The following is a 17644-nucleotide window of genomic DNA, read 5'->3' as shown; positions in this document are numbered from 1 at the left end:
GGTCCATAAATCACCATATAGCATATATTCAACACAAAAAACAGCAACAATTTGTTGTTGACAAAGGACAGCTGGACATATAAAGGGCCCTATTACCTTCAGTATCTTAGGGCCTCATCAAACCTAAATCCAGTCCTGCCTGCAGGAAATAAACCTGTGGACCTCCAAATGCTGGATTCCAACTCCTATTAGACCCTGCCAGCATGGCCTATGGTCAGGGATGATGGGAACTGTCATTGAAGAACATAGGGAGGGCCAAAGTTTTCCCATCCTGAATGCAGTCAGTAACACAAACTTCTTGAACGGCTTGAGCAAATGGGATTACCAATTGAGAACCTGCATGGTCAAGGTTAGGATAATGGAAGTAACCTGAAAGGCAAAGAAAACGGTGTGCAAAAGAGAGTCCACAGGACTTTTTTGTGCCCTGCAATGCACACCTTTTAAACTTGGTAGTCAATGATGCCTGTTAAATGTTGTCTGGAAGCAAATGGTCTCTTCAGTTTGGTTCAACAGGTCTATAATTATTTCTTTGCACTGGCCACGTGTCAGACTTAGGCATAACTGTTAAGCCATTGAATGAAGCAAGTTGGGAGAGTCGCATTCATGCTTTGAAACCACTGAGCTATCATCTTGGAAGTATATATGATGCTTTAATAGAGAAGCTTGATGACACAAGCCTAAACGGTTTATCTGGAAATACTTCCTGAACTGAAGCTAAGGCCCTTGCTGATGCAGATTATAAGTTCAAGTTTGTGGTATCCCTTGTTGCATGGTACAACATCCTTCTTGAAGTCAATCTTACAACCAAGCTTCTATAAAACAAGGAAGCTGGTTTAAATTAAGCTACAAGCCAATTGCAAGTAACCAAGAATTGCCTTGTGGGCTGCAGGTGTGATGATGGGTGCTACTGAGCAAGTTTTGGTAGATGCTTCTGTTCAAACCTCCAGTCAATCGTGAAGCTTACTAGGTGACCTTTGTCCTGTTACTGTCAAATAGGCCTACCTTGCAGGGTCGCAGTGAGGATAAAATGAAGAGGGAAAGAAGCATGTGTATCTCATTGCTCATAAGATTTTGATAGTCTTATTAAAAATAATAAACAATGTTAACCTTGTATGTTGGCTTAGATTGGCAGCCACTGAGCTCTAGGGCTGGAAATGGTGATTCGTAGGTTATTAATCAATGAAGAGACTGAGCCCCATATTTGCTATTTACTGTTGCCCCACAGAGCTGTATACAGATTTCAGCCCTCTCCTCTAGCCTTCGGGGGGAAACACACACACACACACACACAAAATTTCTGGGAACCAGATGTTGTCAGGGCCTGCTTTTGTGCTCCTTGTTGTAATGTTGTTGTGTCTGGGAGCAGCAATGTCGGCAGGTTCATGCTGGAAACTGAATTGCTGCCATGCTCCATTATTTAGCTAGAGGCGGTTGTGTCTCTAGACAAACCAGTTTTGCAGGGTTTTTAAGCTGGATGCTGGAGAATCTAAAATTGCCCCCATAAACACGGCTGGCGCTGCAGTTTTGGTTGGAGTGACAGTAGCAGACACTTATTGGAATAATGCCCATGACCAGTAAAGCAAGAGCAAGGTTTGCAGCACCTTACAAGCACCTTTACTATGACATAAACTTTCATGGTCTAGTGTCCACTTTGTCTGAATGAGGCAGGAAGTGTAATCCTCGGTTCTTGGTGTATATAGACCGTGGTGTGTGTGCGTGGGTGTGGAAGCAGTGCAATCAGGGGAAAATGAAATGTAAAAAAGTACGGATGGTGACAATTCAATTAGGATTAGAATGCATGCAAAATAAGCATAGCAACCCTTTCCTAAAGAAGCGAAAGGTGATAAAAACACTCAACTTATTAATGCGGAGTTAATATAACAACTGCGGTGGAACACTGTATGCTTTCTTTGCATACATTCCTTCTATACATTGGGATTGTCACATTTCATTTTCCTCTGACCTCGTTGCTCGGTACTTGCAGCTGAGGGTGTCACTCCATGCCTCTGATGAAGCGAGCAACAAATTCGTTGTTACTGTTTCCCCTGCAACACGGGCGACTCTTCTGAAAAACATGACCAGAGCATAAGAAGAGCCCAGCTGGATGAAGCCAAAGACCCATCTAGCCCTAAGGTCCCGTTTGCACATCGGCCAGCCACATGCCTATGAGAAAGATGCAAGCAGAACCTCAGTGCAACAGACATGATCAGAAAACGGTATTTGGAGGCTTACTGCCTCCAGTAGCCATAGTGGCTAGTATCTCCTCACAGTCTTATCCTCCATGAATTTGTCTTTTAAAGCCATCCAAGTTCGTAGCCATCACTACCTCTACTTCGTGAGGACCGACAATAACCCATTCCCCCTGCAATGTCCAGAGTAATTCATAGGAGCCAACTCCAAGGGGGAAGGGTTCTTCAGCAGCCCCCCCCCATAAACTATTTGAAGGGGCATTCCCATTCAACTGGTGTGCATGCACTGTGTCATGTGATCAATTATGGGGAAGGGGGCTTACCTGGCCCCAATATTTTATTCAAGTTGGCACCCCTGTATCTGATACATTTTTAAATAAATAAATATTCACCCAGGTATTCATTTTTAAAAGAAAAGGGAGTAGGAAACCATGCAAACCGTCCCTTGGATGTGAAATTGATGAAGAAGGACTTGCTTGCTAGCCAGGCTTGTCAATTACCCCAGGCCAATAGTGCCTGTTATTGGGAGGGGGAGAGGGAATCCAGAGGAGCCAGGGTCCTTCTCCCACATCAGCAGTTCTCTCCTCTGCATCCCCCATGATGTTTGTGTAACTTGCATCCTGCCAGTGCCACTACAGCAGTCTGGGCGACAGTCTCTTCCATTCCCCCACAGAAATAACTGTCTGCAATACAATCCCCGAGGTCCCAGCTTCCTGGGCCGCCACCCATTCCCTACCGAATTGCTGTGGCATCACTGGGCATCTTCATCCCTCCTGCCTACCACCTGCTCTGCCCTTTCACTGTTTATTCAGCATCTTGGCTAGCAGCAGCAGCATTCTGTCAATGTGTTAGCTAACAAAAGCCCTTCTCAAGACTTTGGTGCTGTGTCAATAAATCGGGTGTTGCATTCAGAGGTGCCATAGATTGAAGTTTAGAAGAGAAGAGGCTCCCTCCAAAGACGAGGGCGTGTGAGTAAGCGTGCCGGGCTTAACAGCTTTTCCTTCTCCCCAGTGGCGATTGCAACAGGATTGCAACAGCCCAGCCTAGCTGAGCCACTGCACGTAGTACGGATGTGTCTGCAGTGCTAACTTCGAGAGAAGACACGAGGCAGGGATTCTCACAATGGTTTCCTGAGCTCTGATAGCAGCCTGGTTTTCACTGGAAGAATGCCTTCCCCTGCTCATTGTACTCTTAAGACTTTGTGGAGTTTGCTCAAGTTCGAGAAAGAGGACAACCTACCTGAGTGGTTTATTATATGCAGCCCTGGCTTGAAAGTGTGCGTGTCACTTCCTTATTTAGTTTGTATTTCCTGCCTCTGCCGTGCATGGTAAAATTCAACATAATAATTTTAAAGTATTTCTCCCAATATTGGTTCCACAATAATAACACAAGACTGTTGCTGAGTCACAAGAGTGATTCAAAGGCACCTGAATCCCAATGTATGTCTGCTCAGAAATAAATCCCATGCTGTTCAGTGAGGCTTACTCCCAGGTAAGTGAGTATAAGGCATCAAATACGCTCAGTTGCCTGGGACCCCTTTCCCAGCCCCAGTAGCTAAGGGCCATGACAGAGAAAAATCTCCAACAAAGTCTTGTTTCCTGGGTGGAACTCGGTTATTGGCATCTCTCCCCCCCCCCATTAGTTGTTCAGCTTCCCTTTTCTGATAGCTACTTGGTAAATTTTATCTCAGTTACAGATGTTGGAAGCTGCCTTATACTGAATTGCAGGGGCAGCCCTAGACATTTTGCTGCCTGAAGCAAAATGTCCCGCTTAACTTCCTCCTAAAGTCAATAATGACAGAGACAGACACAACCTGCCAGGGAGGGCATGCCACAAATGGGGAACCACCACTGAATAGACCCTGTCAAGAGTCAATGACAACCAAAAATAGAAGCCACCTAATTTTGACAACACAGGAAGTGTTTCAGGCAGCAGTTGTGGGGAAGTGAAATGGAAGATGCTGGGGTGCCAGGGGTTCTAGAAGGATGCTCTGAGTGCAATAAGCTTCCCAATATAATTACTGCAAATTCATTTTAATGTGACTATATATTCATGAGTAAAACTCTAATGTGATGGCATCATAACAGTCATGTCCACATTCACTCATCTTTTTGGATTGATCTCATTTCCTTGTTGCTTACCAGAAGCAGAAGCACAACTCTGACCTACTGTCTTTTTTCATCCTAACCCACCTCAAGGACCATGTTTGGTATGAGTGAGCACTGTCCTCTGGGTAGACAGCTTGTGGCAATGGCCCAGTTAATATGTCCCAAGTGGAGCAGTCACATACCATCCCGCACCCCACCTCTGGCCCTGTGTGGAGCAGTTCCACAGTCACAGAACATATCAGCCAATAGAACCATGCCACAGGTTAATATCCACATCACAAGGAATACCCTAATGTTAGAAGAAGAAAGGAGGAAGGTATTGGGTGAAACTCAACATGAGTTCCATCATGATACTCATTTGCATTAAGTCAATAGGTGAGGGACACGTTCTGGGTCACCGCCTCAAAGGGTGTGCACTTAAGATAACACAGTCAGATTCCAAGATATCTACATGGTCTATTGGTTGCGTAGCATGAAGATAAGATGCACATTTGTGTTACATATATGGTAGTGCTTTCCGTTTGAGAAATGGTTTTGTGTATTCACCTTTGACCACCATTACCAGTGTGTCATGCCTTCAGATCTGTTTGCTTTTGAAAACTTCATTTATACTGCCCTGACCTATTTTAGATAAATGGGCTCTTGGAAAGGCTTAAAAGAAATAGCAATTCCATGCATTTTACCAGAATGTAGAGCATGACCTCTCCCCACCAGTGTAATCCAGAACAAAACTCTTGAGGTTGCACAAGGTCAACTAAAACCCAGCAAAAGGAAATGCTTATTAGACACTTGCATGGTTTCATCTGTGGAACTGCCCTAGGATGTATTCTGCCCACCTAACATATATGGTTAGAATCCATGACTGCCAAAAATGCAGTCTTCATTTCCAGAGATAGGCTATCTTTGACTGTTGCTTCCTAGAATTCCTCCATCTCATCCTCATTGTTGATAGAAAGCTAACATTGAGCAAGAACCAGTCTGACTCAACACAGCAGTCCTTGTCTTCTTGAACAGCTTCCTTCCTCCTATAAGGTCATAATGGTAGTTTGAGGATCCACACTGAAGTTCATTCTTACAATCAAGCCAATTAAATGAGGTGGTTGTCCTAACGAAAGGCATAGTTTGAACTAATGAATACTTAGAAAAATGTACTTCCCAAGGACAAGCAGTTGCGAGCAGTTGCCCCCCTTCATTTTTCCACTACATTATTTTATCATCCCAATCTAAATACACAGACACATGCACACTCCAAAGCCTTAGTTTTCTCTAAAGCTAGAATCCCAAAAGTTGGCTCAAAAACCTTTCCAAGCGAGTGAGAGGAAGCTGGGGGGCGGGAATGAGGCTGTTTGTGAAATGGCAGATTCTCTGTCACTTCCAGGTACGAAACAGCAGCAGACAAATCTGGCAAGACAGAAATCAGTCACCCACAGATTGGATTTCTCCCAAGAGCTGCCTGTTGCTTCCTGCTGGTTGTATGAGGAGGAAACGAATGAATATTGTGTTGGAGATGTTATTGTAGTGCCAAGAGATGCTTAGGAAATCTTGGTACGAAGCAGAAAATGTCAGTATTATTGGCAGAGGCCAACAAAACATTTCTTTGCGTGTTCTTCCTTTTCATGGTACCATCGTAGTGGAATGTAACACCTCAAAGGTGCAAGCTTTTCTGGGAGTGAAGTTAGTTAAAAATGTAAGGCAGTCAAGATTATAGTTTTTTATTCTCCTTTCACACCTTGGGGGGGGGGGAGAGACTGTTTGGACTCAACACGTAGCATCTGTTCCAAATCAGTTAGTAAAGATTCAGTTTCAACTTACCTTTTTGTCTTTTTTAAAAAAATTAAACCTGGTGAGAATTGTAGGTGACAATTTAGTTTTAGCAAATTAAAAATGCTGACCAGAATCGGCAACTGCTGATACCAACTGCTCAAGGGACATGATCAGGTGCATTGCCTCTCTCACGCCTCACAATTATATCCTGAACAGTAATGAGGACTACTTGGCAGGCTAGGCAAACACACAAAGCAATATATCCACTGGAATTTTGCACACTGCTTCCAGTGAAAGAGCAGTGACGAGGTGGCACTAGAGGTCTCCATTCTGGGAGCACTGCCTGACCCCACCATCACACATGCTAGCATATCTCCACAATCATTGGGACCCCATGTTTCTGAAACGTCTTCTCTAGTATTATGCTATAATACACAGGCCTCTGGATTGCTGCCAACCATCACTACACTTTCGGTGGGTGAGGGACTATCCTTTGCAATCTCACAAATTAAGTTTTTAAACAACAGATCAGTGCTGCTCATTGCAATTCAACATTTCACAAATCAAAAGAGATGCAGACAACATTCTGGAGAAAACAATAAATGACACAAACAATATAATAAGCCATTATATTCTCTGCTTAGACCACAATCCAAACAATATCTGATTATTATTTACAGAACTGTGTTAAAAATCTGGTCTCTTTGGGATAATAGATGAGTTGGGTCACTTCAATGTATAAAATAGTTTGCAATATTCAGCATTTATAATTTGTTTCCTTTCCATTTTTATTTCTGGAAGTCAAAAGTAAATTGGTCAAATAACTAACTGATATTAGGAACAGTTTGTCTCTTTGCTGCTTCAGATTCTTAAATCTGCAGCCTCTAAGTTTTTTTGTTTTTTGTTTTTGTTATCACTGTAATCATTGTAATCTAAAATACTAAGAGGCGTAGTTTCATTTCTTCACTGCAGGATTAGTATGCACACAGAGGGACTAACCTGTTGTGCATTTTCTAAGCTAGAACCACTTTTGCATTTAGAGAACAATAATTTAACTATGCAATAGCCTGGTCCCAGAATCACTGAAGGGCTCTCTCGTCCAATCTAAGCCTGCCCAGTCACACTGATTGTTGCTCCATGTTTTCCTGACCACACAGGAAACAGCCTCCTCAGAATTTGGAATTCTTTCCCCTGGGAAGCCTGTTTGTCGTCTTCCTGATGTTCTGATGTAAAGGATGTTTGAAAATCATTCTTCCAAATGACACCTGGAAGCATAGTACTGGCTGCCACTGTATTTGCAGTGTCTGCTGCTGCTCATTGCTTTAAATAATTTTACTGCTTTTTTATGCTTTTTCGGTTTGTGTTAGCATTTGTTTTGGCTTTGTACCAGGTGGAATAGAAATGCTAATTATTAACAGCAACTACTACAATACAAAACACTGAAAAATATGGATGATTGCATGGTAATGAACTCTGATCCACAATACCAAGGTAGAATTGTGGCCTGCTTCTCCAAGGGTTGTTTCCAAATCAGGAAAAAGTAACCTTGATTAGTAAGTTTTGCTTGGTTTCTTGCAGTTGTGATAATGAAGTTAATCTCCGTTATGGGGTAGCATACCCTCCTGCATGTTGGATCCCAAAACTGGGGTGCATGTCTTCCTGTCTGAGCTCCCACACGAGTCATGTGACCCACACAAGACCACAGAGCCCAAAAGACATGCTTTTTAGGGCAGTGCTCTCACGGCACCCCAAAACACACATTTTTGGGGCAGTGTGTGAGATTGCGCCCCCCCCAAAGTGTTTTTTCTTGGGCGAGATCTCGGCGCAAAATTGCACAAGATCATGGTGCCCAAAATGCTCTCACAGGAAATAATGGGATGTGCCATGGTTTTCCGGGACACTTGTGGGGTATGGGGTAATAGGCAGGCTGTTTATGTATCAGGCCTGTCTTCCCACAGGCAGAATTGGAGTAGAAAGCTAGAAACAGTGGTAGCCCATGGTGCTAAGAGCTGGAGTCAGGATCCATTTGGAACCTGAGGAACAGGTGAGGGAGTAGGGGAGTCTGGGCTGAGAAAGGTAGTTTAAGCAGCAGAGCCATCCCGACTTGCTTGCCTACGTCACCAAAAGTATATATTTTTAAAATGCGCAGTACTGGAACACAGGAAACTGCCTTATATTGAGTTGGATCATCTTTTCCTGCTTCTAGTTCACTACTGCCTGCACTGATTAGCAGTAGCTCTCCAGGGTTTCAAACAGAAGTATTTTCCAGCCCTATCTAGGGATGCCAGAGATTGAATCAGGGACCTTTTGCCTACAAAGCTCGTGTTGAACCGCTACAAAGCTGTGGCCCTTCCCTGACTGGAATTTGATCTATCCTACACAGAGCTATACATGGCTGCCGGCCAATCAGGAGTCAAAAAGGAACTGAGTCATAAGGACGACCCGGATAAATTTGCATAGAACTTTGAACGCTTGAAATGAGCCATACGAATGCTGAGTATGATGATCTTCCTACTTGCCAGGCTTTCTACAGTAGCTGTCAGTAAGGCCTTCAAGTCTAGAAAATTCCAGATGAAAGTCCCACAGGGGCCCATAATCTGGACTGAGGCTATCACAGGCCCGAAGTCTCACCAACTCATTGCTGAGAAGTGGAAGTCCCGCTCCAAGAGAGCAGAAGGGGATGTCCCACAGTGCACAACACACAGCTACAGTTACCTTGCTGAAGCCCTTTCCACTGACCCTACACCGCCAACAACCTGGCGATTTGACCACAAGGCTCCCATGAGCCGGCTGTGAGTCTTGACCCACCATTTGGGGATCGCTGACACATGCAACGTTCAGAAACGAGAGAGTTTCACTGAAAGCTGTACCCTGGAAATGAACTCCACTAATCAACTGTTCATGATTCCAACAGATGTTTCTGTTTATCAGACAATTGGATCCTCATGTTCAACCCCTGTGTTCTCTCCCCCCCCTTCCTCTTTTAAGACAAGAAGCAAATGCCACTACACATCTGAAGCTTCAGAAACTTGCCATATGATACGAGGAACAAATTGCTAAGCCAGTCAGTAATGCTAAGGTTTGAAGTGGTGGTCCATCAAAGCTGCAGCAGGAAAAAAAAGGAGTGCTCGGGATGGAGGGTGTGTGTGTGTGCTGTACTACATCTCTGTGGTTTTGTTCATAGTGTGTCTGGAATTTTGAAACATCAAATGGACTCTGAGTAAACTTTCTTTTTCCTCTTTCAGAAGTATTGCTTTAGGATGCAGAGATAATGTTCTGTGATTATTATTATTATTCTAAAAAACGGAAATGAGTCTTGGTTTGGTCAAAACCACAACTACAAAAGGAGGTTATTGTTTCTCATGATCCTCTACAATCTCACATCTCATGAGAAAGTACTCACTTGGGTGACCAGAACACCAAGAAATATTGAAGCAAAACTTTTGCTCTGTTTGTTTGCAGAGACCTCGTAAAAATCGAGGCTTTCTTCTATTTAGGAATGACTAATCAGTGTGCAGGATCAACTTCTGTCACATCACTCCGAAGAGGAGCGAAATGTCTGATGGCTCAAAAGGATGTGGTTTAACCGCATGCCACCAAAACCAAAGACGAGGAGCGAAGACTAAACACCTGTTGGGCCCAACACAACAAAGTGATTCAGTTCTGCAGGCACTGGAGACAGAATTTCCTTGGAAATATAATCCTTGGAAATAAGTTAGCTCTTGCACAAACAGCTTTCAGTGACTAATGCCAAAGGTACTCCACTCTCTGCCCCCGCTTTCACTTCTGATCCGTCATCAATTGTTTCCTGAGTTTATCTTGGCGGAGTAGCTCAGTTCAGGAACGTATTACTATTCACAATGCACAACTGAACAACTTAAAGGTAGGGTTCCCCACCCCTAGCACTGAGTTGGAATAACTGGCAGCACCTTCAGACCATTGGGGCCTGTCCTAATAGGTTTTTGATGCCTAAGGCAGAAAATCTGAATAGAGACCTCAGGCCGCGATTTATTTATTTATCCCAATTTATATGCTGCTTGATTAAAAAGCATACTACAAGCTCCAAGCAGTTTACATAAAATAATATAAAAACAGTCATCAGAAAAGACTGATAAAACCTTACTGAGAAAAGAAGACATAATAAAATTATCAAAATATAGATACGATCAACAAATATATAACAAATATATATATTACAAATATATATATTTCATATCTGGGTAGGTTTGCCTAAACAGAAAGGTTTTTAGCAGTCAGTAGACATAGTACAAAAAAAAGGTACCTGCCTGGTTTTAAATGGCAGTAATGCATACCTTCTCTTGTGTGACCAAAGACAGTATTAAAGTTATTTGTTTAATTGCAAGCTCACTTTTCAGAAGACCTAAGTACAGGAACAAAAAAATAATACACGTTTTGTCAAGCGAAAAGCAAGAGAAAACACATATAAAATTTTAAGCGTTGCTTGCCTGGGGTGGCACTTGCCCCCTACCCATCCCTGGCACCGCCATGACTACCCAAAGTCAACTCTCCAGCAGAGAAGCAGAATACCTGAAGGTCAGCCAGTGACATTGGAAATGCATAGCTCCAAGCCAAGGCCTTCTTGCTAGCACTCAGATGAGGGACAGGGCTCAGGCTCTGAACAGGCCTGCTTTTTTCCTTTGCTTCTTCAGGCACATCAAAGCTCAGGCCAGAGTCAAAGCAGCACCTGTCTTCCTTGGGAGTTATCCTAGGTCCTGAAGGACCTGCCCTTGCTTTCTGGAGCCTGTACTAGCTAATTGTTGTTGTGTGACTTCCAGCTCAGTCCCCCGTGGGATGGCAGCCTGGTTGAAACAGGATACATGGTGCATGTGAATTCTCCCTTGGTATGCCAGCCACACTAATATAATAGCTTTGCTCCTGATATGCTAAGAGGCTCCTGAATCCTTGTGACAAGGCAAGGCTACGCTCTTTTAGCTGATTTCTTTTTTTGGATAAGATATACTACAGGATATTCTAAAGAAACAGTCAAATCAAATGGTTCTTTAAAACCAACAACCGTAGCATTTCCCTAAAGGATAAAAGAGAGGGGGCCATCCAGATGAGATAAGGGGCCACTAACCTGTTTTTCCAGAAGCAAGGCCCATTGTGTTCAGTGGGATCTACTTCCATGGAAGTGTGCATGATTCTAGCTAAGGTCCCGTACCCCATGAAAAACATTTTCATTTACCCAGTCATTTTTTTTGACTGAATGATATTCCCAACAACCTGAAATTATTAGCTGTGGGGCAGATGTGATTCTTTTTAGATGTTCTTAATTGTTCTTAAATGTTTTAAATAAGTTTTTATTTTATCTTCAGTTGTATTGTTTTACTACTCTGATGCCTTGCCTGGGCTCCTTTGGGAGGAAAGGCGGGAGAGACATTTAATTGAAGAAATAAAATAAACGAAAGTTGAAACAATTCACTTTCTTTCTTTTTTTAATTTTAAATTTTTATTGGAATTTTATTTGCAACATAACACAACCCCCCCACCCCCAATACACATTAAACGTGAACATAATGTACAGTGAACATAACATACAACAATACAAACAACCAAATAAAAGACTTCCTTTATCCTGTATCTGGCCTCCTTATTTACTTCTTATAAACTGTGTCCTTTATGAATAATTATTAAGATTTTTCTAATTATAACTTAAATATCCACAAAGTCTCCTGCAGACATTAATCGAAACAAGTCCAGGTATGTATTTTAGGGCGCTGTTTTGTGAAGCATTCTCTGCATTTTCCCCATGCTTTTTGAAACTCTTGTCTAGTGTGATCTCTAATTGCCTCTGTTAATCTAGCCAGTTCAATATACTCTTAACATTTTATCTTGCCATTCCTTTTTGAAACAATTCGCTTTCTACTGTCTCTCCGACTGCTGTTTGAAATATTTGGGATGGGAAGTGCTGCTCTTGTTCCTCTACTAGAAAAAGCCCCAAGAGCCGGGTGACTTATACTTGGTGCCGTGGAGATCGAAGGCATCTTTTGTGACTCATGCTGAACTGTCAAGATCATCCAGCAGCAGCCTCTGTCTAGTGGGCCAGGCATCCACTCACTGCTGAACGTGTGCCAGCAGCTGGCATGAGGACTGGGAGCCCTGAGAGGCTGTTTCATTGCTCAGGCCACTGGCACTTCCTTTTGGTGGTTGCCTTCCTGCCGGAAGGCTTGGTTCTTCAGCTGTGTTTTACTTTTTCTTTTGCACATTTGGATCCTGCAAGTTTGATTCAGACTTTTCTGTTTCCTGTTCAATTTATGGCTCTGTTTTTGCTGATGATTAGGCCCCAGAACCAGCTGTTCTGCTGATGAAGATGTCCTCAATTAATTCTAGCCTGTCTGGTTTTCCAGGAAGTCCGTTTGTCTCCCCCAGCCCCCTTCTCTTGTCATCCCTGACTGAAATTTATCAGAGCCGCAGCAGGCAGGAAATTTGCTTCTTTTACAAAAACATACTCCTCTGCTTTTTATTTTTATTGTTTTAATATTTTCCAGTGGTGGGGCTGGGAGACAAAACCTGCTTCCTCTTTAGAAAGCTCGGTTAACCTCTGAAGTGCTTGTTTCATTCATCACGGGTTGCTGCAGCTCCTGGTCACTTGCAGTGGAATTTGTTTCCAGAGTAATCTGAAATTTGTGTTAGTGTTCAAACACACACACACGGCGTGATCCTTCAAAGGCTTCCGCTGCCTCCAACTTCATGAAGTTCCCTTTGTTTCGAAGTCAGATTACTGTACACATCCTTACAGACTGAGGGGCCTAAAACCCAATCTTTCGGTGTTCAGGGAATAAAGGTGGGTTTATCAGTTCCAGATATGTGTCCTGGGAGGTAGGCAGGGGCGATTAAAACTGGAATAATACAGTAGTACCTCGGGTTAAGAACTTAATTCGTTCTGGAGGTCCGTTCTTAACCTGAAACTGTTCTTAACCTGAGGTACCACTTTAGCTATTGGGGCCTCCTGCTGCCGCCACACCACCGCCACACGATTTCTGTTCTCATCCTGAAGCAAAGTTCTTAACCTGAGGTACTATTTCTGGGTTAGTGGAGTCTGTAACCTGAAGGGTCTGTAACCCGAGGTACCACTGTACTTCCGTGACAGACAGAAAATTGAAATTTGCTACAGATGTGCTCTAAGTGGGGAAAAGGCTGTCACTCAGCATGTAGAGCATCTGCTTTGCATGCAGAAGGTCCTGGTTTCACTCCCTGGCATTTCTAGGGAGGGCTGCGAGAGAACTCTGCCTGAAACCCTGGATACCTCCTCTGTATCATTCTCATTTCAGTATACGTGCTGTCAAAGCGAGCATGAAACCTCCTGCCTGTCAGTATAATACAACTCCCTTCCCATGTTCCTAAGGTACACTGAATGTCAGAAAGTCAGATATTATTTTTGTTGGCATCTTTCTGTCTCGAGAGACAATGGAGTGCACTTCTAGGGGTGAAGTCAAACCACTGTGTTAGCAGTGACCAGGAAGTGACCTGCCTGGGGCACAAGCCTCCTCATGGTCTCACTGATGTGGTCTAAAGGAAAGCAGAACAATACTTTTGGCACTAGCTTTGAGGCATCTGATCAAGACTTGTATTTTAAAATGAGCTTAAAATATATATTTGCAGATGCTTGTGTTTTTTTTTTAATGCCAGGCAGAAGACCAGCTGGCTAAAAGACTTTGGCAGATGTTTATCCTCCTGGACAAGGGCCCCCCTGATTTATAGCAGGAGCCAAAAATTCTTAAAGTTGTAAAAGGGAATTACAGGCTGGGAGCAAAAGGTCATACTGACCATACATATTACAGAATACAATCAAGCTGCAAAAACACTAATTAAGAGTTGGTAAATAGTAGGATGATCACTGCAGATGGTGACAGCAGCCACGAAATTAAGAGACGTCTGCTTCTTGGGAGGAAAGCAATGACCAACCTAGACAGCATCTTAAAAAGTAGAGACATCACCTTGCCAACAAAGGTCCGTATAGTAAAAGCTATGGTTTTCCCAGTAGTGATGTATGGAAGTGAGAGCTGGACCATAAAGAAGGCTGATCGTCGAAGAATTGATGCTTTTGAATTATGGTGTTGGAGGAGACTCTTGAGAGTCCCTTGGACTGCAAGAAGATCAAACCTATCCATTCTTAAGGAAATCAGCCCTGAGTGCTCACTGGAAGGACAGATCGTGAAGCTGAGGCTCCAATACTTTGGCCACCTCATGAGAAGAGAAGACTCCCTGGAAAAGACCCTGATGTTGGGAAAGATGGAGGGCACAAGGAGAAGGGGACGACAGAGGACGAGATGGTTGGATAGTGTCTTCGAAGCTACAAACATGAGTCTGACTAAACTGCGGGAGGCAGTGGAAGACAGAAGTGCCTGGCGTGCTCTGGTCCATGGGGTCACGAAGAGTCGGACACGACTAAACGACTAAACAACAACAAATAGTAGGATTTATTGTTTAACAAAATATAATACCATGTGCCTCCCATTAGACTTGAGCCATATTTTCATAAGGTTAAAGGGCAAGAGCTAATAGAAACAGCAGCTGGCTTGAAAGGGGGGGGGGGTGTAAATTTAAGGAGTTGCTTTTGGAAAGTGTTTTTACTAAGTTCCTTTTTACTTTGAAAAGGCCTTTGCTTCTAAAAATCTATATATGTTATGTATGAAATATATTGGCTTAAATGTAATTATGCAAAGGATTTAGAAAGTAAGAAATGTTAGATTCTTATGTTAGATTCTTATTTCATTGATGGTGTGTGAGAATGTGAACCCAAGATCTGTTTTAGCCATCTGTTTTGGAGTGAATAGGGCAATAGGGCAATAGGGTAATAAGGGCAAAAGGTGATCTGGTAATTAAGGTGCCTTGTTGAGGCAAATGTAAGATATATGGCTACTTGTTTGCCATTTATAGATAGAAGGAAATATAGCTCTTTGTCTCCCATAAAAGGTAATAGGAAATGGGTGTATCTTTTATGATTGGTTCTAGCAAACAGCCAGTAGGAATTTCAACCAGGCTGATTGGACAGAGGCAGCCAAAGGAGGAGCAAGGGGGCTGGGCTGAGGAAATATAAGTGCTGGCCATCAGGGCTGGAGGGGCAGAGCTTTGTCTCTGTGTCTCTCATTTATTTGTCTGACAAATAAATTATTATTTTAATTTCTCTATCGCTGCGTTGAATATTTCATTCCAGCTAAGCGTTAACCACAAGCAGGGTGCTACAGCTTGGCTGCAGGAATTGCTGGAAGGAGGCATACAAGGCATCATCGAGCTATCTTAGGGAGTCCATATTTGTGTAGGGTTTACTCCTTCGCCTTTTCTTCTCCCAAAGATATCCCGCAAGGCAGCAGAGGTTTAGGATCAGAGTTTTCCTTCTCCTAGATAGGCTACCTTCTCAGGTTGATGAGCCCCATCTGCCCCTCACTTCCCTCTAAAGCACATGCAGAAACCACCTCCTTGACCATTAGACCCACTATTGGTCTCATCCAGTCAACCCACTGGAAGCTGTGTCTGTATGCAGGGGAAGTCCCAAACTTACTGAGGACTTGAGATCTATCAGCTACCCTCACCTGGTTCAGCCAGCCAATCGAAGCTGTTCCTGGGGTGTGGCTGCTGTGTGGACAGCTTCTAGGAGCCACAGATTAGAGCTGAGTGGAGTGGGGACCAGTTGGGGGAGGGGGGAGGGGACCTCATCCATTTGTCCTCTGGCACACTGCCAGTTCCTTCGTTACCCTAATGACCCATACTTAGGAGGCCATTACCAAGAAGCTGTCCTGGCTATTCCAGTAATTGAATCCTTGCTGAATGCAGGAATTACAAAGGACTCAAACCACACACAAACCCGCAAACTCACAACAATATAGAGGGCAAGGTTAGCATCAACATTAGAGGAATGGACATTTAAGGATCACTTATATGAAAATAGATTTTGTTATGTGACTGGCCATGACAATGGTGTACAGGAGCCACTTTTGCTGAGATGTAGGGGCTGACTTTGGTAATATAGTACCCTGAGTGAGGACAAAATTGCCCCCCTCCCCAAATCTTATTTTCACAATAATTCCTTTTGGTACAGTTACTTTTTATGGATTTTCTCAATAGGTACCTTTATATATATATATATATATTTATAAATATTTATTAAATTTTCCAATTTTATACAAACACAAAAAGAAAAAAAAAAGAAAATTTTTAAAAACAAGTCAATTTCAATAACAATTTTTCAATAACATGTTTCTTTGACTTCCTCGTACCTCCCCTTCTTGTTTTCTAGTTCGACTTGTTAATCCAGCAAATCCTAATCTCTTAACATTCCTTTTAAAATAACACCTTATTTTCCACTCAACTTTTTAAATTTAATGACTTAAACAATTTTAATCCCTATTATCTTTATCATAACAGCTAGAGACCACAAAAGTTCAATCCAACATCTTTTCAGAGTTCATTAATTTTGTAATATTTCTGTAAATAGTCCTTAAATTTCTTCCAATCTTCTTCTGCCGACTCTTCTCCCTGGTCGCGGATTCTGCCGGTCATTTCTGCCAGTCCCATATAGTCAATCAACTTCATCTGCCATTCTTCCAGAGTGGGTAGATCTTGAGTCTTCCAGTGCTTTGCTATAAGTATTCTTGCTGCCGTTGTAGCATACATAAAAAAAGTTCTGTCCTTCTTTGGCACCAAATGGCCGACTATGCCCAAGAGAAAAGCCTCTGGCTTTTTCAAGAAGGTATACTTAAATACCTTTTTCATTTCATTATAAATCATTTCCCAGAAAGCCTTAATCTTTGGGCACGTCCACCAAAGGTGAAAGAATGTACCTTCAACCTCCTTACATTTCCAGCATTTATTATCGGGCAAATGATATATTTTTGCAAGCTTGACTGGGGGGTACCTTTATAAATATAAGTGTTATTATTGTCCTTTTGCATCCCTTGGCTTGGTGTCCTGTGCAGGGTAACTGCCCATGTCCCACTAAATCCGGCACTGTCATACAGACAGGGCAGATTGGAAGGTTCTTTCTATTCAAACCATTGGTGCCAAGGAGAAAGAAGCCATGATATACCCTGCCCATGTGGTTACCTCATTCCCCAAACCATGTAGGAGCACACAACAGAAAAGGAGTTCCCATGTGACTATAACAAAAATGGCATAGTCCTTTCCCTCTTGAACACATCCATAACGCCCACATGTGCCCCAAGTCTGTGGATCTGAATCTAGAACGTTTCCCCGGGTGGCTATTTCTCCTGCAAGACATAATGCAAAGCAAAGGGGAAAGTAGAAGCAAATTTCAGTGTTTTCTGCTTCTTTTAAACTGCCTGAACTGAAGCCTGTATTATTTATGATATTTTGTGGCCATCCTTGAACCGTATCCCTTTGTAATAGCAACGGGGAGGTTTGGCTTGCACAATGGAGTCCCCCCCCCATCTCTGAGGCTGAAGGGAATGGTTTAATGGCTTCCTTCTATTGTCTTATCTCTTGCTATCTTCTCCGCCACTAATGGTCTTTGTTAGAAATTTTATCGACAGTGTGTTTTTTGTTCCCGGAGAACAATAAAGTGAATACTGCTTAGCCAATCAGTTTGGAAAGTACATATGGAAA

The 17644-nt window shown here is 42.8% G+C and overlaps 1 long non-coding RNA gene across 2 annotated transcripts in view; it reads left to right on the top strand.

Annotated features, from left to right (window-relative positions):
• Positions 1-3008: 3008 nt before the first annotated feature.
• Positions 3009-17644, top strand: part of LOC310764993 — a 28542-nt gene continuing 13906 nt past the window's right edge. Inside the window, exons 1-2 of one of the 2 annotated variants that reach the window (XR_014549401.1) lie at positions 3009-3157; positions 8445-9122. This is a non-coding gene — a long non-coding RNA (uncharacterized lncRNA). Of the gene's footprint in view, positions 3158-8444; positions 9123-17644 lie in introns of those variants that run through there. The other variant, XR_014549400.1, reaches the window with a different exon arrangement.

The sequence above is a fragment of the Podarcis filfolensis genome (assembly GCF_964270895.1).
Source record: "Podarcis filfolensis genome assembly, chromosome: 6".
Taxonomy (NCBI): domain Eukaryota; kingdom Metazoa; phylum Chordata; class Lepidosauria; order Squamata; family Lacertidae; genus Podarcis; species Podarcis filfolensis.
The sequence above is the reverse complement of the archived record's forward strand: the minus strand, read 5'-3'. Positions and strand labels throughout refer to the sequence as shown.